The 22734-nt window shown below is 46.3% G+C and overlaps 1 pseudogene; it reads left to right on the forward strand.

Annotated features, from left to right (window-relative positions):
• The first annotated feature begins 1652 nt into the window (after nucleotides 1-1652).
• LOC137235253 (ectopic P granules protein 5 homolog) overlaps nucleotides 1653-22734 on the forward strand; it is a 30552-nt pseudogene continuing 9470 nt past the window's right edge.

Raw genomic sequence — 22734 nt, forward strand, 5'->3', positions numbered from 1 at the left:
TTGTCGTATTGTTGCTCGTTTTTTGTTTAGTTTTGTTTCTCGCCGTGCGTATTAGACCGTGTATTATTTTATTTGGATATCCATTTTTTTCAAGTATGATCTGAATCGTTTTCTTGTTCTCCTCCATGAACTCCTGGTCACTCAAGGAGTAAACTTTGTTAATAAAGTTGATTACTGTATTTCTTTTTTGATTCCATGGGTGGTTTGATTGGTAATTGATCATTCTAGATGATGCCACGGCTTTTTTGTACCAATCCGTTTTTACTTTGTTCCCGATGTTGTGGATTTCCAAGTCCAGAAAAGCTAATTTGTGATGTTTTTCTTTTTCTAGTGTAAATTTTAATTTTTTGTGTTGCTCGTTGAAAGTTTTTAGAATTTCGTCTACGTCTTTTGCCCTAACAATAGCGAAAATATCATCTACATATTTCGTTATGTATTTTATATTTATGTCTTTAGATTTTAGCTCAATGATGCTGTCGTCAATAATTTTACCGAGGACTATATCTGCGGCCACCGTGGTGTGATGGTAGCGTGCTCCGCCTATCACACCGTATGCCCTGGGTTCAACTCCCGGGCAAAGCAACATCAAAATTTTAGAAATAAGATTTTTCAATTAGAAGAAAATTTTTCTAAGCGGGATCGCCCCTCGGCAGTGTCTGGCAAGCGCTCCGATTGTATTTCTGCCATGAAAAGCTCTCAGTGAAAACTCATCTGCCTTGCAGATGCCGTTCGGAGTCGGCATAAAACATGTAGGTCCCGTCCGGCCAATTTGTAGGGAAAAATCAAGAGGAGCACGACGCAAATTGGAAGAGAAGCTCGGCCTTAGATCTCTTCGGAGGTTATCGCGCCTTACATTTATTTTATTTTTTATATCTGCTATTGTTGGTGATAGAGGATTTCCCATCGGCATCCCATAAACTTGCTGGTAATATTTATTGTCGTATACAAAGTAGTTGTTTTCTCTCAGGCAGAACTCTAGTATATTGAGGAATTGGGTTTTAGTAATTTTAGTATGACTTTTTAGATTCGACCATTGTTTCATAATTGTGCTAATCCCTAGATGGATGGGGATATTCGTAAATAATGATACGACGTCTAGGGATATAAGTATTTCCTCCTCGTCAATGGTTACAGCTTTTATTTTTTCTTTTAATTGAACTGAATTTTTAATATTGAATTTTTCGGAAATAATGTTTTTTAAAATTTTTCCCACGAATTTGGATAGTTTCGCGCAGGGAACATTAATCGAGGATGAAATTGGGCGAAGTGGTGTGTTCTCCTTGTGCACTTTCGGTAAGCCATAAAGTCGTGGGGCTGTGGCAGCCGAGCATGTTAAATACTGCTTCAATTTTGCATCAATATTGTGGGTCTTGTACATGTCATTGACAATTCTATTGTTTTTTCTCAACAAATATTGGGTGGGATCATTTCTTATGGTTTTGTATGTGCCTTTGTCGTTCAAGAGGTCTTCCATTTTCTTCTTATACTCTGCTTTATACATCATTACGGTTCTGTTCCCTTTGTCTGCATTCGTAATCACAATATCATCTTTGTGTTGGTATATGACCCGTTTTGTTTCTTCGTACACTTGCAAAATATATAATAATATATAATAAATAAATAATATAAATTTACCTTCTGTTATTAATACGATGGTGCCTGGACACGGCGGTAATGGAGCTTTGATGTTGGTGGTGGTGGCGGCTGAAGCTGGTGGCGATGGCACTAGTCCTTACCCTTGTGTATGCGGCGGCTGTGATGGCAAGAATTGCGTCAAAGATAACTTATGCTTTATTTCTACTATTATAGCAGCCGTACAGATATCGCATATAACGTTGGTTCACAGCTAGCAAATAAGGCTGTTAACACTTAGGACTTCTCTTCACATACAACTTAATAGTCCAGATTCATCAAGAGTTATGCACCATAGAAACAGGTAGTAATGTTCAACGAGGATTTTTTGCACCGATTTTCACACAATAATTGTTTCCTTTCCGTTATTACCCCTCACCAAATCAACTAAGTAATGCAGTGAAACTATTTCAAATCAAATAAATACTGCAGTGAAACTATTTCTTTTAATATATTATTTTTAAAAAGAGATTACAAATTTTCGTGGCACACCGAATGGATAGAGATTTCGAATAAGTAAAAAAAATGTAAAAGGAAGATGTCAAAACAATAATAAAATGTATGTATGTATGTCCTCCCATCTGTCAACCCATTGTTGGGGTTGCCAGCGAGGTGAAGTACGCTTGCGTGTTAGCGTACAATTCTAAGAGTACGTGACTCATAAAACCAATTCAAATACTTAAATTTAATATAGACTATGTACGTAATATAGGATATACGTATTTGTACGTGCAAATAGTTCAAGATACGTACTTATACGTAAAAGGTGCATATGTAAGTAAATTCAGTAATTCAATTAAATTCGAGATAAATTCAAGTTTAGGTTTTCTTAAGACTAATTTCTATTAAATAGAAGGGTTAGCTCTTGGCGACTACGACAGTCGCTCAAACAAATGTGATGCATCAACGGACGGAAAGGGAGGGGTTTTGTTCCAACTAGACGATGACCAGAACGAACGGCCGATTGCCTACGTTTCGGCAAAACTAAACAAGGCGCAGAAAAATTACAGCATTACAGAACTTGAATGCTACGCCGCTATCGTGAGTGTGAAAATATTCCGACCTTATGTGGAAGGAACCCCGTTCACCATCATAACTGATCAACTGAGCCTCAAATGGCTCATGAATCAGAAAGATCTTTCTGGGAGGTTGGCAAGGTGGAGTTTGAAACTCCAGGGTTATGACTTCGATATTCAACATCGAAAAGGTGCACAAAACGTGGTTCCTGACACACTCTCACGAATGCACATGGACGAAATGCAGACGAATGACAGAGCCATAGACGTATGTCTCGAGTTACCGTACTTCGAGTCGGAGGAGTATACGGAGTTTAAAAAGACGGTGACCGAGAACAAGGACAAACTACCTGACTTTTGTTCGTCGGACGGTTACGTTTATAAACGGACGCAATTCGACCGGGGGGATGATCTTCTAGCGGACCAGACCTGGAAGCTCTGGATTCCGTCGGAATTGCGACCGGGGCTGGTAGGGTCGGCCCACAGCTCACCGTCCGCTGGACATGGCGGTATACATAAAAATCTATCCCGACTACGTCAGAAATATTACTGGCCAGTAATGGTCACAGCTGTATGCGCTCATATAAAAGATTGCGAAACTTGCAAACTAACAAAACTCAAAATGTGTTTAAACAACCCATGATGGGAAAGCAAAAGCTCACAGAGCGACCTTTCCAGCGTTTTTTATTGATTTTCTAGTGATGGTAACGTATATGTCTTTGTATTTTTAGATCATTTTTCAAAGTTCGTGTTCTTAAAACCAATGAGAAGGGCAACTTCAGCTGAGGTAGTCAAGTTTTTGGAAAAGGATGTTTTTCATGTTTTTGTTTTTCATGTTTATGTTTTCATGTACATTCGGACAACGGAAAGCAGTTTGTTTCTGAGATGTTCGGTAACTTTTTAGAGAAATATGGCACAAAACATGTAAAAACAGCCTTTTATTCACCTCAGGGTAACGCTGCAGAGAGGGTAAACCGATCTGTCCTACAGATCATTAGATAATTTAAAAAAGAGAATCAGAAAAATTGGGACAAATGCGTCAGTGATGCCGCATTTGCACTCCGCAGCGTTACACATGCAGCAATTAACATGTCGCCGTACTACGCCACTTTCGGTATGCCTATGATACAGCATGCTGCATCATATGAGCTATACCGAAAGCTGGCAACGGTGAAGGATGTGGATTGCGAGGTAGAGGCCCCGGGTGATAAACTGGAACTAATCCAAAAAAAAATTGTGAAAGAGCTGAAGTTGGCCCATGAAAGAAGCCAAAAGGTATACGATACTAGAAGTAGAGATGTGCAGTTTAATATTGGACAAGTGGTATATCGCCGAAACTTTAAGAAAAGTTCCCAGGTCGATAACTACAACGCAAAGCTAGCTCCGAAACAAGTAAAATGTATCGTACTTAATTCCATAGGGAATTCAATGTACGAGCTTGGCGATAGTAATGGGAAAAAGATCGGCGTATATCACGCTAAAGATATTTTGCAAAATAGTTATGTTTTTTTTTGTAGTGCTAATACCTCTGTGCAATGTTTTGCCCGTATTCTGTGTTAGGTATTGACTTATTTTATTTATTAACTTATTGACGTACGTGATTATAATATTAAATTATTTTTATTTTTCTTGACTTTTTATTTATTTGATTATTTTTGCATTTATTTAATTTATTTATTTATTTGTTTGTTGTGTTATTTATTAGGTAACTTGACTATATGATCTGTGATATTTTTTTTATAAATTTTTTTTGCCACCTGTGATATTTTATTTTATAAAAATTTTTTTTATAATTGTTCTACTAACTGTGATATTTTATTTTATTTTATTTTATTTTTTATAAATTTTTTTATCTGTGATATTTTATTTACTATTAGATATGTAGAGTAGTATCTGTGACATACGTTTAAGTAGTGGCATTAGCCCAGTGATTTAGTTCGTAGTTAAACAGTACAAGAGAGGCGTGAAGAAAATAGGCCCGGCATTGAGTCGTGGGTCGAGGCCACACGTTGCACGCGGAAAATAGTACTTAACAGGCTGCGTTTGAATCCTTTACGCACACTCTCCATAGTGCAGGCACCATCGGCGGTTGCGTGCCTGTAACGAAAGCCTGTCTTCATATTGGCTTAAATGAGTGGCAGAGCATATATGCGTCTATGTGTTTATGTGTTTTGGGTCCAGGTCCGTGCCTTAGCCGCAATGTTGCCATTAACATAATATCAACATAATAACATTAATATTGACAATATTGTACCGATAGTGAACACAATGTTGCAGCGGAAATAAGATGTTGCACGTTGGCATCAGGTTGTTAGCAGCAGTCACTATGTTACTAACAACCTAGCAACATTGATGAATGCTATACACCTATGTGTTTGTTTTGTTCTGTATTATGTATGTGGATGTGTATCTGTGCAAGGCTATGAGCGTGTGAATGCATCAGTGTAAGCGGTCAAGGCACGAACCAAATGTATATGTGTAGGTGTTCGTTTTGTAGAGCGGTAAGCGTATGAATATATGAGTGCATGATTGTATAGATGGAAAATACGGGAAAGCCGAAAAGAAAGTTTGGCATGTAATGGTGAAAATTTTCCGTTTCTGGGTAACGTTCCTTACCACGGCGGTGGCTATAAGAAGGGGAAACTGAGTCAACGGGCCAAAGTCTTGTTTCAACAGAGCCCAGTGCACGTGAGTAATGAAAAATTACCAGTGAAGTGCGCGTTTCCAACCGTAAATAACAAAGTGCATAGCCTCTAGTAGTGCGCAAATTAGCCCTTTTTCTAAAGAAAATTGTGCGCGTCGAAAAGTTTCCGCGGTACGTGAAAAGAGCTGGAATCAGTTGTCGAGAAATTACAATTTACAAGAGGTAAGATATTATACTCTTTTTTAGGCATGCTTGACGGGAGTTGGGGCTTCAACCTTGCCTATCTCCAGAGCAAGCCAAAATAAAACTTATACATCTCTGCATACAAATATATGTATGTAGATGAATATATGACTATGCAGACAAGAAATACGTAGGCAATTATGTATATGCACATAGATACACTTTTGCTTTTGAATTTCTAAATAGATTTTCTTTTGTATGTAATTTCAGCGCACAATTGATTTTTCTTTGGGAAAGACCCACTGGGCACGTACACTGGCGGCGTAACGCCCAAACACAAATACATTATACTTGGCGGCATACCGCCCGGCAACAACTACCACGCACTACAATAACACACTACAATAACAACCACTACAGCACTTTTTATTGGCAACGTACGGCCGCAACAACCACAACAGCATCTCGTTTTTTTTTTTTTGATTGGCGACATACCGCCCGACAATCCCCACACCATCTTTCTCATATTCTCGAAACATCGCCAAACTGCAACTATATTATATTGGCGCCATACCGCTCGGCGACAACAACACCAAGCGCCGCCAACCAACCACAACCAGTATTTATTTTTTTTTTCTTGGCGACATACCGCCCAACAACAATACAACAACGTTTGTAAATTGGCGACAATAATTATTACGCATCGAAAAACACTACATTACATTTTTTATTTTACCGGCGCACACCACACCAACAACAAAAACAACAAATTCTTCATATTGGCGACATACCGCCAAACGACAGAATCATCTACCAGAATTTTCAAGTTGGCATATAGTATTTTTCACCGGCGGCATTTAGCCGCAACCACAACAACAACCACGTCAACACCTACAACAAGAAAAAAGTTACTAAACGATTTTTGGGAAAACGACAATAGGGAAAAACACTGGCAACAATCACAACGATGCTGGTAGCAACATTTCCATATTTTTGATGATAGTTCACATACTTGGGCAACATAAACAACAACAAACACCGGTGGAGGGAGGAGCTTTTCCGGCAATACAACGGATGAAAATTGTTATTTTCATATGTTTTTCTTTATATACCTTTACAATTATTATTCAAACATTGTCATAAGGGGCATAATTAGTTGGTAGGAAGCGGGCAAAAGGGGGCATTCTATTTCCGGGGACAAGCATTTCTTTTTCGCGCATATAAAGTCTGAGTTTACTTTAACTGCATATTTCAGGAGTTAATGGTAGCACTTTTGCCTCCATCATTTTTTTTCTTTTCGTTTCTTCATTTTCTTAATTTTTCCCACTTCAGTTTAACTTTTAATTTTTTTAGTATTTTCATATCTCCGTCCGGGGGCTAAGATACTTGTCTTGGATATCATAAGTGGTTTCAGGCTCTGGATCAAGGACTGATATCAGTCTTAGACCGGCCATAGTGACGAATGTCACGCGTGATTAGTTATCACGTCCTGCACGAGGTGCCCTTGCTTCTACTGATAATGGCGGATCTAGAGAGGACAACTCGATAAAACCCGCACCCCTTGAGTCATTGTGCCGAGCTCAGGGGAGGGAGAGTCAAGATCAGTACACAACGGTGACGAACTGGACTGTTTTAGGACTTTGATTTCACATTACATTTTGACTTGATGACATTGGGCTGGTAGGTGCGGTATTCTGCCACTTTAGTAGGTCGGGGTGAAACCCTACCAAAATGGCTGGTAGGCTAATGCTGCACCTGCCCACGTCCCGTTAAAACCGTGGCGGGCCTCAAGGTACGTTCCGGCTCCGTCGCCGTTAAGTTGGTGGTGTAGGTGCGGTTGAAGATTTTCCCGCTTCGCGTCCGGTCTGGCTCTGAACGCATTACTCATAAGGTAATGCGTCAACCCTCGCGTGGCCTCCCTGCGTAGCATAGATAACCACGAGATCGTTAAAGGGCGACTACACAATCGGCTCCGGATAGCGGCCTTGAGGGGGGACTTTTTTAGAATGGACAATACTAATACGAATCCGCCAAGAATGGGGTGCGGAAGAAGAACGCTTTTGATGGAAATCCGTCAAATCAATATTCAGCACTCTAAGGCGGCTTCCGCAAATTTGTTGCTCTGCCTTGAAAAAGGCGGAGTGGATATAGTCCTTGTCCAGGAGCCGTGGCTGAGTAGTAACGGCAGTAAGATTTCTGGATTAAGGACTGGAAAATTCAACACCTTGGTGCATGGGGAGGCAAGTAGGCCTAGATACTGTGTGATTGTTAAAAAAGAGATTAAAGCTTTTATTCTCTCTAATTTCAGCAATGCTGACGTAACCACGGTCTGCCTCGAGCGAGGAAGTAATGAAATGTGGGTGGTCTCAGCGTACATGCCCCACGGGGACGTAGTGGGACCACCACCTGCGATACTGGGTGAAATCACCGCTGAAGCAAGGCGGAGATGTGTTGGCGTGATCATCGGTGCCGATGCAAATGCCCATCATAGCATTTGGGGAAGCTCGGATACCAACACTAGAGGTGAGTCTTTATTTACTTTTATTGTAGATGAGGGACTTTGTATATGTAATAGCGGGAATGACCCGACTTTTATTACTGCGTTAAGGGAGGAGGTCCTGGACCTCACCCTGGTTAGTAGAGAACTGGAAGGTCGGATATCTGGATGGAGGGTTCTCAACGAGCACTCCTTCTCTGATCACCGATATATTCAGTTCTCAGTGAACGAAGAACTTCCCGGTAAAATATCTTTTAGGAACCCTAAAAGTACTAACTGGGACTTGTATTGTAGGAAGCTGGGAGAGCTACTGCCTGCGGTGCCTATCATTAGTTCGGGCCTGTCCGAATCTGAGATAGACGTTCTGGTGGAAAAGTTCACCTCGGCAAGCAATAGCGCCTTTCAGCTGTCCTGCCCATTGAAAACTTACAGGGGGAAGGGCAAGCCGCCCTGGTGGTCGGATTCTCTTGACGACCTAAGAGCGTCCAGTCGGCGGCTCTTCAACAGAGCCAGGAGGAGTAAATTACCCTCGGACTGGGAGCTCTATAAGGTGAGTCTGGGGATTTATAAATATGAAATAAGGATAGCCAAGCGAGATGCATGGCGAAGCTTCTGCGAAAACGTAGAAGGCTGCAATGAATCCGCGAGATTTAGAAAAATACTCTCTAGGAACCCCGCTCCTCTGGGTTATCTGAGAGATGATGGTGGGGACTGGTCGATGAGTAGCGAGGAGTCCCTAAGGCTTTTACTGGACAATCATTTTCCCGATGTCCCAGTTGCGCAGGGATCTTCGCCTGCATGGTCGGCGGTCGTTGGCCATGCAGAAGTGCCTGCCATTCCAATACAGGAAAGTCAGATAACCTGGGCTATAGGGTCGTTCAAGCCCTATAAGTCTCCGGGCCCGGATGGAATCATTCCTGCGCAGCTTCAAAGGTCTTTGGGGATTTCCTGCCGCTGGTTGGCCATCATATATACTAACTGCCTCAGGCTTAACTATATCCCGAAGTCTTGGCACACGGTTAGGGTTATTTTCATTCCGAAGGCCGGCAGAAGCTCTCATGTATCACCTAAGGATTTCAGGCCAATCAGTCTCTCGTCGTTTCTTCTTAAGACGTTTGAGCGGTTGATTGACCTGTACCTACGGGAAAGGATACCTCGGGGGTTACTGTCAGCTTCACAACATGCGTACTGCAAGGGCAGATCGACGGAAACGGCTCTCCATTCGATTGTAAAGCAAATAGAGGGGTCCCTAGAACACAAAGAGTATGCTCTGGGTGCCTTTCTAGACATCGAGGGAGCTTTTAACAATGTCTTACCGGGGTCAATCGAACGAGCTCTGGTGGGTTTAGGAGTCGAGGCGGCTCTGGTTGAATTTATTAACAAACTTCTATGCGGCAGAATTGTCGCAGCGGAGTGGGGAGGGGCCATAATTAAGAGGAAGTTGTGCAGGGGCACGCCACAGGGGGGTGTCCTATCTCCTCTCCTCTGGATTGTGGTAGTCAACGAGCTTCTTGTGGAGCTGGAAGCCAATGGTTGTCGGGTGGTTGCCTATGCAGATGACCTCGCTATCCTAGTCAGAGGCAAATTTCTGGGCGCCCTGCGCGATGTTCTTCAGGGCTACCTGGATACTGTGGCTAGGTGGGCTGAATCATGTGGATTGGCGGTCAACCCGGGAAAAACGGGATTGGTCCTTTTCACAAGGAGATATAAGATGCCCGAATTCAGAACTCCCTCGATTGGAGGGGTACCGTTGGTACTTTCTGATAGGGTTAAATATTTGGGGATTGTTTTGGACAAGAAACTGTCCTGGAGACCCAATGTGGAAGATCGGGCAAGGAAGGCCGCCATTGCCTTGTACTGCTGCAGAGGAGCTATCGGGAAGAGATGGGGACTCTCGCCAAGAATAGTACACTGGCTTTATGAGATGGTGGTCAAACCGATTCTGCTATATGGGGTGCTGGTCTGGTGGAAAGCACTGGACACGGCGAGCACCTCCAAAATGTTAGTGTCAGTGCAACGGACGGCGCTGATCGGTATCAGTGGCGCTCTCAGAACAACGCCTACCTTGGCACTGAACGTCATGCTGAACATATACCCAGTAGATATTGCGGGAAAGGCGGCCGCGGCAAGGTCGTTGGTCACGCTTCGTGATATGGGGTATAGACTTTCTGACCGCGGACACTCTAGCCTTCTTACCAGTTTCGACTTCATCCCGGACAGAACGGACTACTGTATGCCGATAACAGCTCCCTATACAACCTTCACCCCAGTTATTCCAGAGAGAGAGGATTGGGGAAGAGGAATTATCTGGGGCATGGGACCGGTTAACTTGTTCACGGATGGGTCAAAGCTGGATGGAAAGGTTGGTGGGGGGGGTCTTTTGTCAAGAGCTAAATTTAAGCCGAAAGTTTAAGTTGGCTGATCACTGCAGTGTATTCCAAGCGGAAATTGCTGCGATTAAGGATGCGGTGGATGGAATGCTATCCAGTGCTACCACGGTTAGGGAATCTAACATCTACTCTGATAGCCAATCGGCTATCAAGGCCTTGAGCTCAACTACAGTGCGATCGAGGGTGGTCTGGGAGTGCCTGACCTCGCTTGCGATTGCATCGAATTATTTTACAATTAAGATTATCTGGGTCCCGGGCCATAGTGTTATCCCGGGTAACTGTCAAGCGGATCTCTTAGCCCGCGTCGGTACAACTGAACCGGATGAAGATGGCTGTAGGGATTTCGGGATCCCGCTGGCCACCTGTGGATTGCTCCTCCATAGATGGGCCTCGAATCAGCTCAGCAAACGTTGGGCGGATACCACGTCTTGCAGTGTAGCAAGTCTTTCTGGCCAAAAGTGGATGGCAGGAGGTCTGCCGAAATAATTGTGTTCACTAAGGCTAACCTATCAATGGTCATTGGGGTTTTGACAGGGCACTGTACCATGGGTATCCATGCGGTACGTCTCAATATACTGGAAACTCCATCCTGCTGCAGCTGTATGGAGGATGATGAGGTGGAATCACCAAATCGCTTTATGCTTGATTGGCCAGCTTTTGCCAGAATTAAGCGAAAGTACTTCGGTCGCGACTCACTTGGATCTCCCGAGGATATATCCAAAGTTGAGATCGGTATCATTCGGAGCTTTATCGTTGCTACCCAACGATTCTCTAAGTAGCTGGATCTAGGTCACCGTTATTTTTGGTGTATGTGGTATCACAACGGACCTTCGTGTTGTCCAAGTGAGCTATCCTTATCAGGGCAGCTACCACCTAACCTATCCTATCCTATCCTATATCTCCGTCTTCTGCCTTATACACATTTTTCTTTTACACATGGTTTCTGCTATCTGTGGTAGCACCAAATTAGAATTTAAAAATTTTTGCCATTTTTTTATATTTTTGTTTTGTACTTACTTTTTATGATTATTGGCAATATCAATTTCAATATAACTTTTTTTAGCCTCACAAACCCGAGATTAGTAATGTTAGTGTGCCTTCCGCACCAAAGGCATTTTTTTTGGTAGAATACACGTTTTTTTTTTATCTTCGCATTTGATCTCCACGCCGGTAGATCTGATACTACCAAAGCACTCATTACCAAAGACCACTAGCGATTGATCTTGGTTGAGTGATTGAGGGTGGCTACCGTGAGCGTATGTATGTATGTTTTTGACTCTTGCCATTTCAGCGAATTCAGCGCATCCACTCAACTGCACCGGCGCCGTTGGAGTACGAGTATATGGGTGAGTGAAAATTGAGCACAATATTTCTGCTAATACATATTTTTGAATGTATGTACATATATTAACATATGATGCCTGATCTTCTTGAGAAAATAGAAGAAGGAAACCTAAACGTAAGGAATATATGTAGATGCATAACTACAAATATACACACCTTTTGTTTATAATATGCCAAACTGTTTTTTTTGCTTTACTTTGGTGACCTACTTTTGTTTTATACAAAATTGATCTTATATTTACTTGAGCGGTTGTGATAGGTCAGGGATTAGGTTTCTTGATTTCTTTTTGTTCGCCCTCTCAGTCTAGTTTGTTTGAATTTCATATCTTTAAGATAGGTAGGATAGGACATTAGGGTGGTTCATACATCTTAATGTCACTAGTATAAGAAAACTTACCTCTTGTTTTTTTTTTCATTTCACTTTATATGTTTTTCAGTAAAAACAATTGAATTGAATTAAGTTGAATTCCAATCATATATTATTATTTTGTATTGCTTTCCCTTTTTTATTTACATTTTTTTTTCAAACAATTTGGTTAAATTGAATTGAAGTTAAATCAGATATTGTTGTGTTATTTTATTTCTTTTGAAATTTAATTTTAAGCGGGTTTTTTTTGTTTATAACTTTGGTTTACATTCGATAGATAAATAGCTTTAGGGTAGAGATCTAAGCCAAATGAAATTGTTAATAAAATTTTGAAATGTATGGATGAAAACATAGATCTCTGATCATGCAGGGCTAAATTCCCATTTTTGATGTTGGTGCTGCGCTTGTGCGTGGCAAGGTAAGGTGAAGGTGAGTGTTTAGGGAAAATGACTGATTGACAGGGGACAGACCTGTGTCAGGTTTGGGGGCACTGTAAGTAGATAGGAGTCAGCACAGTGCCCACGGTGTGGCGCAAGTTGCACTGCAGATGGAGGGTAGACTCCACCTGACAGGACAGGCCTTCATCTTGTTCCTCATCTTAACGCTGCCCTCAAGTTTATTTCTATCTTTTTCTGCTTTTTCTCTCCTTTCTATACATATGCAGGTATGAACCCTTTTTGTACATGTGGCTGCGGGTGAGGTCGGTGGTGCAATACCCCGCCCAAGACGACGAGCTAGGCTGGGCCCGCAAGCATACCTGCTTGCCGCCGCTCCTCACCACCCCAGCAAACCAGCCACGTAACAACTCTTGGTATGCTTCTGGGGACATTTGGGAGTCATTTCGAAAGGATTTGGGGCCTTCCGCCGAACTGTCCGAAGGATAATTTTAAATGTTTTTTTTGCAATAACTTCTATTAACATGTGAGTATTGCAACGATCTTCTGGGAATAACTTCTTCTCACCACAAGAAAGGTCCCTCCGAAAATAAGCGGATTTTGTTGGTAACCACGCCTACTTTTTATGTCTCAAATATTTCCTAAAGTTATAATTCTTTGATATATCTGTAACTGCTAAAGTTATTGGCCTCCAATTTGGTATTTATGATACCTATATAAAGGCTGCTCAATCTTAACCAAAACTTTTACAAGTGGGGGTATACCACCCCGGTTCGTTGAAGGGTACATTCATCAGATTTCGGTAGCAATATCTTGAGAACGGTTGAAGTTATAATGATGAAATTCGGTATGCGTCTTTCATTTGCAAAGAAAGCGTAATCTGCAAAAAACTGCGTGATTCGCTACAACCCTAAAATTTTAGTGAAGCAATCCTGTTATAACGAGTTCAAATACCCATTCGCAAGTTTCGAAAAAGGTGCGTACCAACGCCTGTTTGGGCGACTAAAACTTACAGAATAGTTAAAATTATATATTTATTTCTGTTTAGGCAGGATGCCTAACTTTTCCGCATCTGATTGCGATCCCCCTAAGGCAACTCTGCAAATCGATACTCGACTTAATTTATAACCACCCACACCATCACTGCCACATGCATATGCATGCATGTACATTTGCTTATTGCTTATTTTCTATTCCATAAACATACTCCCACTGAGATCGACCCCGGTGCGCCCACCTACCTCCAGGAGCACACGCACCCCGGCCGAACATTTGGTCCATCTTCACCAGGAATTTGGAATACAGTACCTATATACAGTCTACATCCGTACAAAACCATTATATGCACGCTTGGTTATACACTTTGGTGGTAAAATTATTGTGGTTATACTCAACAATTCTGATAAACACGCTTGGTGATACACTACAAATACCATCTTGCAAAAACACTGAGCAAGCGACAGCCAGCTAAAGCCACTGCAACACATCAAGTCATCGTGCCACATCAGCACCATACAAACCACCACAAAGTTCAAAGTAAGTGCAATATTTATTGCCACATTTTTTTGGTAAAAATAATAAATAAAAAGTGCGAAAAATCAATTTGAAGTGCCATACGTGATTGTAATTAACCGCAAAAAGTGTGAAAAAAACTGTGTAAAGCCAAAAAGGAAATAAGTGCAAACGCGGATCATTAACGTTGTTAAGATTCCTTGTGACTATCTGGCCTGTCCCCCAACCAGCGGTAGGGCTCTCCGGACACAGCACAAGGAAGTGGTACACATAACCTCACTTTCACATAAAATTTCACGCCATTCGATTTAAATTTTCTTTTTGCATCACATTAATTTCACTAGTTTCTTAATAAATTTTCGCACAAGATTTATAACACTGTAACGTAGCGTTACAATAAACCACTTGTACTTATGCTTGTATAGCATAGTCAATAACCACTAATAGCAAACCAATGAAAAAGCACAATAATGGTGCGTTGACTTCTCAACCAGTTTCTATAGCATAGCCAAAAACCACTTGTATAGCATAGTCAACAACCACTGATAGCAACTGATAGCAAACGAATGAAAAAGCACAATAATGGTGCGTTGACTTCTCAACCTGTTTGCGGCACCACCCATATAAACATTGAATTTGCATTTTTGAAATTCAGTCCTCGCAGGTGAGCCAGCGGGAGTGGTTGTCTTTTTAAAGACAAAATTGCCACTCCGGCTAGCTAGCCGAGTGGAGGGGGGGCGCTGTCATGGCGCGGGTCACCCTTCACCAGAGTTGGACGACGCGAGTGGTGTCTTCGGACTATCCTTCCCTCCGTTGCCCACCCTGGTGTTGAGCGGCCCGCTGCCTTAATGACCAAATAACCCCCCTCCCCCGCGGCTCGGACTGAGCGGAAGGGGCGCTGTCATGGCGCGAGTCACCCTTCACCTGGGCTGGACGACGCGAGTGGTGTCTTCGGACTATCCTTCCCTCCGTCGCCCACCCTGGTGTTGAGCGGCCCGCTGCCAAATAACCCCCCTCAGCTCTGATTTTAGTAAGCTGGCCGGAGCGGAGGAACCACTCCCTCTAGTTAGCTGGGGAGAAGAGGGTGCGGCCGTGGCGCGAGTCACCCCCTGCTGCACCAGGATGACGCGAGTGGTGTCTTAGGACTACCCTTCCCTCCGTCGTCCTGGTCTGGTAAGGAATGACTCGCCGCCCGAACGACCGCACGACCCCCTCTCCGCAGCTCTGGTTTCGGCCGTGAGCCGATGCGTGCGCACAAGGGGCTACCGCTGTGCCGTTAAGGTGCACTTCCCCTCCGCCACGGGTCGACCCACGGCGCCTCGGCTGGTACAACCCCACCCCCCTTACGCACCTTCTACTAGTGTGCAAGTAGGGAGGCGGGGGTGTCCAGCGGTGAAACCAGCACTAACCCGAGTCCTCGCAGTTTCTCCCGCAGGTGACTGACCCCGCCGATTACCGAGCCTTCCGAAGGCGTTCGATCAGCCCGATCCTGCCGAAGCCGAGCGACCAATACAAGTCCGCTGGTACGCCCATCCTATCCCGCCCGGAACACGCTGCCGCTGTCCAGGTAAACCCCATCGCCAGCCCATCTCCCCTCTCACCACGGCCCTGGTACGCGCTCCGTAGCCCACCGCCGCATCGTCGCCCCTCTGGTGCCGCCGCTGCTACGACGACCGTTGGCCGTTCGCCATCCTACCGCCGTTAAGCCGCTGCATCCGTCGCGCCGCTGCTACGACGTCCGTTGGCCGTCCGACATCCTACCGCCGTTAAGCCGCTGCATCCGTCACGCCGCTGCTACGACGACCGTTGGCCGTTCGCCACCCTACCGCCGTTAAGCCGCTGCATCCGTCACGCCGCTGCTACGACGTCCGTTGGCCGTCCGCCATCCTACCGCCGTTAGGCCGCTGCATCCGTCACGCCACTGCTACGACGTCCGTTGGCCGTCCGCCATCCTACCGCCGTTAAGCCGTTGCATCCGTCCCGCCACTGCGACGACGACCGTTGGCCGCTTGCCATCCCACCGCAGTTAAGCCGTTGCTTCTATCCCGCCGCTGCTTCCGTACCGCCGTACCAGTCCGTCCGTTACCCGACCGTTCAGCCGCCCTTCCGAACCTCCGTTAGTCGACGCTCCGCCCCCTCGCCATCTTGCGACGGAAAGCTGCTGTCCGCCTAATATCTCCAGCCGTGTGTGCGTGTGTTCGTAACACATAAATATTGTGTATTTATTCAGTAGGGGTTTGTGGGACTTTTACTCGACTCTGGATTGACTGAGCGTTACCCCAGCCTTAGACAAAACCCACCTCATAAATGGCGCCCGAGCAGGAACCCTCCTCCGCAGATGACCGTGGAAAAACAACTGCAACCACCACCAACACTGCCGGGGCGGGTTCAACGAACACATCGCTAGAAACAACACACACACAGACTCCGGAAGGCACGCTGCTGAACCCCGACTCGCTCAATTGGATCTACCTACTTAGGAAGGAGAAGCTGATCGAGGAGTGTAAGGAACACCGAATCGACTTGGAAGGCCAAACCGTAGCCGAGCTGCGTCGGGCACTGAGTACTTACGTGCGAGCGAACCGCGCCAGGAAATCCAGTGAAGACCTGTTGAAAGAGCTGGAACGAGAAGTGAACGAGGAAGAGGGGAAGTTCGCTACGCTACCCCAGCCAACAACAAAGCCGATCCCTACAATCCAGATCAACAGCCCACAGCCGCACGGAGGAAAGGGAGAGAACGCACTACCGAAACGAGACGAAATGAGCGACAGTGAACTTATGAATACCGTTCGCCGCTGGGACTTGCACTTTTCGGGGGAGGAGTCACTGCACGAATTTCTTGAGAGGATAGAGGAGCTTGCCGAATGCTACCGCATCCCCGTCGACCGACTCCTCCCAACACTGCCGGAGCTTCTACGTGGGAAAGCACTGCAATGGTACCGCGTCCGTAAGCAACACATACACCGCTGGAGCGATCTGCGGAGGGAGGTGCAAAATTTTTTTCTACCTAAGCGACACATACGACATTTGGAGGAGGCCATCCGACAACGCAAACAGCAAGGCCGAGAGAAGGCCAAGGACTACATCCTCGCACTGGAAACGCTGATCCGCCAACACCCGACGATGTGCGAAGAGAATCACCTCGAACGGATCTATGATGGTCTACGCGTGGAATACCGCCTTTTCGTCAAACGCAGCGAGTTTAGGACGATCGAGGAGCTCATGGAGCTAACGGAAGAGTATGAGCTGTTAAAAGGCGAGGAAGCGAAACAGGGAAAAATGGTGGCCCACAGCCTATACCACCTACCCATGGAATACGACAGCAAAGAGTGCTGTTGGCGCTGCAAGGAACGCGGACACCACCGCTTCCAATGTAAGGGCCCCTGGAGGAAGTTCTGCTCCCGATGTGGCCAAGACAACATCCTCTCCAGGTACTGCCCATGCCCTCGGACTAGCCCAATTACCGATAACGCATCCCGAACGCCGTCCAACGCTATTAAAGGAAGCCGCCAAGCACCGTACGTCCGACCAGAGAAGCCGAGGGAACCACCCGCCAGCAAATCAACCGCAAAACCACAGGTAGATGGCCGATTCTATATATCAGTGGTCATCGAGGACATGAGCGTGCGCGCACTAGTGGACACCGGCGCCACCCTATCCTATGTAGATGACACCGTACGGAAACACCTAGAAAAGAACAACATTAAGGCGCGCCCCAACAAGCGAAGCATCCAGCTGGCAGACCAAACGTGTGTCTTTACCTCGAACTCCTACCCGGCAAGGATTGTGTATCAAGGACGAGCCACAGACGCGATGCTGTCCGTTATCCCAAACTTGGCCGAACAGGTAATCCTCGGAATGGACTTCCTAAGACAGAGGGGAATCATCCTCACGCTGGATGGTCAGCCGCTAGAGGCTACCGTGACCAAGAGAGCACCCGAACTGGATACGCTATGTACATTGACGAGCCGAGAACACCTGAGCGACGAACAAAACACGGAACTGGGAAACTTCCTGGCGTATCACCAAAAGCGGTTTGGCGAAATCATCGGACCGAGCACTGCAGCCGAGCATACGATTCGTCTCAAACACAACCGACCGCTGAAGCAACGATACTACCCCCGCAACCCGGCCATGCAACAAGTAATCAACGAAGAGGTAGACGAGCTATTAGCCGGAGGAAGAATAGAACCATCACGAAGCGCGTACAGCTCGCCAATCGTGCTAGTCCGCAAAAAACAGGGCACGTGGAGGATGTGCATAGATTACCGCCAGCTCAACGCCGCCAGCGAACCAGACGCTTACCCGTTGCCGCAAATTGGAGCCATTCTCGACCAGCTGAAAGAGGCGAAATTCATTTCTACTATTGACTTGAAGAACGGCTACTGGCAGATTCCGCTCGCCAGAGCATCTCGCCCATACACCGCATTTACAGTTCCTGGCAGGGGATTGTTCCAGTGGAAAGTCATGCCATTTGGCCTACACTCTGCTCCGGCTACCTTTCAACGCGCTCTGGATTCGATACTTGGGCCCGAACTCCAACCAAAAGTTTTCGCCTACCTGGACGATATCATCGTATTGGGAGATACCTTCGAAGAACACTTGGCGATCTTGAGGGAAGTGTTCGAGCGCCTACAAAGACACAGGATGCAAGTAAACTTCGAAAAGTGCAGCTTCGTCCAGCAACAACTCCATTACCTAGGACACATCATCACTTCGAAAGGAATTCACACCGATCCAGCAAAAGTATCCGCTGTACAAGAGATGCCCGCACCGAAAACGCTCAAAGAGCTCCGCCGTTTTCTTGGACTCGCGTCGTGGTACCGCCGCTTCGTGGCAGACTTCTCTACGCTCGCCGCGCCGCTTAACCAACTGCTGAAAAAGGGACAAGTCTGGAAATGGGAGGCGCAACAAAATGACGCTTTCAAAGCACTCAAGGATAAGCTTTCCAGCGCGCCAATACTTTGTTGTCCGGACTTCTCTCGACCGTTTTCTCTCCAGACCGACGCGAGCGGAGAGGGCCTGGGCGTCGTGCTCTATCAACGCCATTCCGACCATGAGAACGTAGTAGCTTACGCCAGCCGAAGCCTAACCCAGCTGGAAAAGCGATACTCGGCCACCGAGCAGGAATGCCTCGCCGTGCTATGGGGTATCCGTAAGATGAGGCCGTACCTGGAGGGGTATCACTTCACCGTCATCACTGACCACAACTCACTAAAATGGCTGCACTCGCTCCAAAACCCCTCTGGACGTCTGGCAAGATGGGCACTGGAATTGCAACAATATAATTTCGAGATAGAATACCGAAAAGGAGCACAGAACGTGGTAGCCCATGCACTCTCCCGCTGCCCGATACAACACGCCGATGACGACATTTTGTACACCATAACCAACGGAACAAACGACTGGCACGAGAGGAAAGCAAGACAGGTGCGGGAAAAACCTCAAGCACATCCAGATTACCAGATCGTCGATAACCGACTCTTCCGCCACATTTCCCCGAGAAATCAACTCTCGCGGTCACCGCAATGGAAGCTGTGCATCCCAGCCGACCGACGAAAGGACGTACTACAAGAAGTCCATGACGCCGCCGCCGCCGGACATCTCGGGGTGAAGAAGACGCTTAAGAGAGCACAACAGAACTATTACTGGCCCGGGATGTTCCGCGATGTTCTCAAACACGTACGGAAGTGTATCAGATGCGCAGAATACAAAGTCGAGCAAAGACGCCCAGCAGGATTGATGGCAACCATGCAATCATCACGGCCGTGGGAAATAGTAACCGCTGACTTCGTGGGACCACTGCCCCGTTCCAAGCAAGGAAATACTTGTCTCCTCGTCATGGTGGATAAATTCTCCAAGTGGGTGGAGTTGACCCCAGTGCGCCAAGCGACAACGACAAGCGTAATCAAAGCACTCCAAGAAAGAGTCATATACCGATTTGGCTGCCCGAAAACCTTCCTCACCGACAATGGTAAACAATTCGTCGGGAAGGCATTAGCAGCGTTTTTGAACGACCACCGCATCGATCACAAGTTTACGGCAGCTTACGCCCCGCACGAAAACCCCACCGAGCGAACCAACCGAGTCGTGAAAACCATGATAGCTCAGCGATGCAAGGACGACCACCGCACCTGGGACCAGGAGATTCCGCAAATAGCATTCGCGATAAACACGGCTAGCCACGAGTCGACAACAGCATCAGCAGCAGAAATCAACTTCGGTAGAGACCTTACAGCACCGCAGCAAGTGCGCACGGAGGGAGCAGTACCAGCAGAGCCACCAACCGTACCACCGTCCATCACCAAGTTATGGGACGAGATAAAAAGGCACCTAGCCAAAGCTTCAAAGCAACAGAAAAAACACTACGACTTACGCAGACGGCAATGGAAGCCACGCATAGGCGAGCAGGTGATGAAAAGGGACCACCCACTCTCATCCGCGGCCGACAAATTCGCCCAGAAGTTAGCACCAAAATTTTCCGGCCCATATTTGGTGATGGAATATGTTTCCACGAACACGGTGAAAGTAGGCCATCCGGGGCAAACAAAGCAACAACACGCGCACTTGCAAGATTTAAAGCCGTACAAATTCTAAACAACCCTCGTTTTGCTTACTCATTGCAGGAACCAACCGTCCAACAGTGAGTCGAAAACAGCGGCAACCTACACCACCGGACTCACCGAAACCGATACGCCCGTGGCGCCCGCCGTTTGAGGCAACAGTGTGGCCGGCAAACAAACCGAAGATTCAGAGAATCCAAATTTTTCATGGGCCACCAATAGAGCAACTAATGGCCATAAAAGAAGACCCACAACCAGAGCCACAGGGACGGGGCGACACCGAATACATCGAAACAAAAAAACGTCATACGAAGAGGGGCACCCCGATCCCGAACAATTTATCGGGGAACTAAAACTAAAACGCCCGACAAAACTGAGCAAAAAGTGCTGGAAATTCTATTGGAAGAACCAGCGCGTCAAGGTGAAGATGATGGGCGAGAACCGGGCGAAAGTCTCGCTGATGGGAATCAACCGAATGGTACAAGTCGAATGAGACAGCAAGAGAAGAGGCCGCCGCATTTCTTTTTTATATTTTTATACCATCTACAAAAACTTGTTAGATTTAAGACAGAAATGAATTGTAAATAATTTTTCCAAAAAAAAAAAAAAATATATATATATATATATAAATACATACATATCTACATAACATTAAAAAGGGAACAAGAGAAGTACGACAACGGATACAGTTTAGTACGACTCCACCCCGACAAAAAAAAAAAAACAAAAACAAAAAAAAAAAAAAAACACCAAACGGTGGAACATTTTTTTTTTAATAAAAAAAAACAAAATAATTTGTTAGAACAATTACAATAACATTAACTCTGTTAGATATAAGTGGAATGACTCTGTATATTTTTGGGAAAAAATTATTTTTTTTTTTAAATAAAGTGCTTCGCCCACATGCACACCGGCATGAGACCTAGGCCATGCCTGGAGATCCATCTTTCCCAACCGCAGCTTTCCGTCAACCGAAGTGGGAGGAGGACTGTAACGTAGCGTTACAATAAACCACTTGTACTTATGCTTGTATAGCATAGTCAACAACCACTAATAGCAAACCAATGAAAAAGCACAATAATGGTGCGTTGACTTCTCAACCAGTTTCTATAGCATAGCCAAAAACCACTTGTATAGCATAGTCAACAACCACTGATAGCAACTGATAGCAAACGAATGAAAAAGCACAATAATGGTGCGTTGACTTCTCAACCAGTTTGCGGCACCACCCATATAAACATTGAATTTGCATTTTTGCATTTCAGTCCTCGCAGGTGAGCCAGCAGGAGTGGTTGTCTTTTTAAAGACAAAATTGCCACTCCGGCTAGCTAGCCGAGTGGAGGGGGCGCTGTCATGGCGCGGGTCACCCTTCACCAGAGTTGGACGACGCGAGTGGTGTCTTCGGACTATCCTTCCCTCCGTCGCCCACCCTGGTTTTGAGCGGCCCGCTGCCTTAATGACCAAATAACCCCCCTCCCCCGCGGCTCGGACTGAGCGGAAGGGGCGCTGTCATGGCGCGAGTCACCCTTCACCTGGGCTGGATGACGCGAGTGGTGTCTTCGGACTATCCTTCCCTCCGTCGCCCACCCTGGTGTTGAGCGGCCCGCTGCCAAATAACCCACTCCCCCTCAGCTCTGATTTTAGTAGGCTGGCCGGAGCGGAGGAACCACTCCCTCTAGTTAGCTGGGGAGAAGAGGGTGCGGCCGTGGCGCGAGTCACCCCCTGCTGCACCAGGATGACGCGAGTGGTGTCTTAGGACTACCCTTCCCTCCGTCGTCCTGGTCTGGTAAGGAATGACTCGCCGCCCGAACGACCGCACGACCCCCTCTCCGCAGCTCTGGTTTCGGCCGTGAGCCGATGCGTGCGCACAAGGGGCTACCGCTGTGCCGTTAAGGTGCACTTCCCCTCCGCCACGGGTCGACCCACGGCGCCTCGGCTGGTACAACCACACCCCCCTTACGCACCTTCTACTAGTGTGCAAGTAGGGAGGCGGGGGTGTCCAGCGGTGAAACCAGCACTAACCCGAGTCCTCGCAGTTTCTCCCGCAGGTGATTGACCCCGCCGATTACCGAGCCTTCCGAAGACGTTCGATCAGCCCGATCCTGCCGAAGCCGACCGACCAATACAAGTCCGCTGGTACGCCCATCCTATCCCGCCCGGAACACGCTGCCGCTGTCCAGGTAAACCCCGT

Source organism: Eurosta solidaginis, chromosome X, assembly GCF_040869045.1.
Source record: "Eurosta solidaginis isolate ZX-2024a chromosome X, ASM4086904v1, whole genome shotgun sequence".
NCBI classification, from domain to species: Eukaryota; Metazoa; Arthropoda; class Insecta; order Diptera; family Tephritidae; genus Eurosta; species Eurosta solidaginis.